The sequence below is a fragment of the Etheostoma spectabile genome, chromosome 5, assembly GCF_008692095.1.
Source record: "Etheostoma spectabile isolate EspeVRDwgs_2016 chromosome 5, UIUC_Espe_1.0, whole genome shotgun sequence".
NCBI lineage: Eukaryota > Metazoa > Chordata > Actinopteri > Perciformes > Percidae > Etheostoma > Etheostoma spectabile.
The window spans coordinates 2,537,843-2,540,270 of record NC_045737.1 but is presented as its reverse complement, the minus strand read 5'-3'; the positions used below and the strand labels follow the sequence as shown (position 1 = coordinate 2,540,270).

Here is a 2,428-nt window from a genome sequence, read left to right as displayed (position 1 = left end):
GCGGTTGGCTCTCAAATTGTTCGCAGGTTGCTGAAAAGTCCGTCCTCTTGACAGGCGAGGGTCTGCCCTTTTACTGTGCTGGCCTCACTAAGTGTAGCACTACTCAGCTGTCCAGCAAGCTTACAACCATCAGGCTAGGACGAACAAAGAACGTGGAGTTCTTGGCTGTAACGGTGGTTTGTGCATGTGCGCAGCTAGCAAGGTTGTTGTAGCATATACGATGTGACAAAATGGACTAAAAGTAGTTTATTTGTGTCAGTTTACAGCATAAATAAGAGGAGAAAGGAGAAGGAAAGAAATAAAGGAGAAAAGGAATGAAGATATTGCATCACGTTCTTTGTTCGTCCTAGCCTGAGGGTTGTAAGCTTGCGGACAGCTGAGTGCGTGCAACTTAGTGAGGACCAGCACAGTAAAAGGGCAGACCCTCGCCTGTCAAGAGGACGGACTTTTCAGCAACCTGCCGAACAATTGCGAGCCAACTGCCGCTCCATAGACATGGAAATCAGCCCAGTATGCGCAGCTACCCACAGGGTTAACGAAGCCAACTTGCAAAACTGGAGGTGAGATCTCAAGTGTCGATGTCAGGCTCCACTTGGTGAGTCCGCACGGGATCAACCCGCAGTTCGGAGAAAAACGCACGAATTGATGCCACAGCAAAGCAAAAGCTCAAGCAGCCCAACCAGAGGCCTATGCAAAAAGAATTAGAAATTAACTTCAAAAAGCTAAGCTAGAAGCGGAACTGGAAGCACTGCAGTGCAGAAAGGAAATGGAGGCTGCAATAGCCGAAGCAGCACAGCACTTCAAGCCGAACTGGAAGACGAACAAAAGCCTGGGGAACCGGGCTCAGAGGGGAACCAACGGTATTCACTGCACGTGATATCCCAGCAAACCAGGAGGTAAAGCTGGAAAATCACAAAGCCTTCCAGTGCACCCAGTTACTTGCTACCCACAAAAACATATCAGACACAAACACACACACTGCACAAAGCATGGCGGGAGCAACAGGTCACACACTCTTCCTGGTCCAAGCCCAGGCGGTGGCTTACCCTCTCACCCCCACCACCAAAACCAGAAACCACGGCGCTGTAACCACAGATCTAGCCAGGTTCATTGCAAGAAGTAAGCTGGTCTACAGGACTGACAAAGTTTGACGACAGGGCAGAGAACATAGGGCGTGGAAAGACTCATTTTGCAACACCATAGGACAACATAGGACTGACGGTAGCCGAAAACAAATGACCTCTGATTAAATGACTCGGCAAAGAGTCTTCAGAACAGGCACGCAGGCTAAGAGCAGCCCACATCAGAGATCCACAGAGTGGCCTCAGGGAATCTGGCAGCGCCTTGAAGAGTGTTATGGACTCCGGAAGCATTGAAGGGGCGCTATTCACAAGACTGGAGGACTTCCCAAGATATCCACAAAGAACCAGCAAAGCTGCGTGAGTTAGCCGAACTCCTACGAGAATGCATGCTGCAACAACAAGATGGATTTCTTCCAGGACTGGCTATCTGGACAACCAGCTAGGGGAGTAGCTCATTGTGAAAAGTTGCATACAATCTGCAGGAAAAAAAGGGATGGTTTTACGGCTCACAGATCAAACGCGAGCGCCAAATTCCCTTCCTCCATTCCGGTATTGTAGAGTTCATTCACACACTAGCCAAAGCTAGAAATGATCCAGTTTACTCACTGCTACAACACCCTCCATCAAGGGAGACAAGACAGGGGTTTCCCAAGTCAGCACATCAGCTGTTGCAGTTACAAATCAAGTGCGACCCCAGCCAAAAAAGGAGCCACAAGCAACGCTCCTGATCAAGCAAATCATAGAAAGAGCCCAATTATCAAAAGCCTCACCTGTATGTACAGTGCAGAAGCTTCAGAGAAAGTTACTCAATGAACGCAAACATACCTTAAAAGAATAACTACATCTGCTTTGGCTGTTCGTGCTTCGACTGCCTATTGCAAAAAACTGCAAAAAGCCCATAACGTGGCAAGAATGCCAAAGCGGACAAACATGTTGAAAGCCAGCATCCGGTCCTATCCAATGGAAGCAAAGCCAACGCACCACATTTCAGATGATACGCAGGGGAGAACGAGGAAAGCGTCACGTCCAAAGTGCACGTGCGTATGCGGTGAAGGGAGTGAGTGCGAGAGTGCTGTTCAAAAATCGTTAATCGTAGTTAACGTGTACCCCCCAGGAAAGGGAAGCTGTAGCAAACGTATGCCATATCATGGATGAACAAAGCTAAAACAAGTCTCTAGGCCCGTCTGACTTCTCTTGAGTTGTCAATGACAAAAGACTCAACCTTCACCACTACACACTGGAACGTGTGACAGGCAGCATAGAGACAACTGGAAGGAGGGCGTGTGGGTCACATGTTGGAGTCATTCGATGAGAAGGATCGCTGTCCTCTTCCAGTCCTCTTTGAG

General features: G+C 48.7%; 1 protein-coding gene across 1 annotated transcript in view; it reads left to right on the top strand.

The window, feature by feature from the left end:
- cacna1ba (calcium channel, voltage-dependent, N type, alpha 1B subunit, a) overlaps positions 1-2,428 on the top strand; it is a 262,364-nt gene that overhangs the window by 201,876 nt on the left and 58,060 nt on the right. The window lies entirely within an intron of this gene.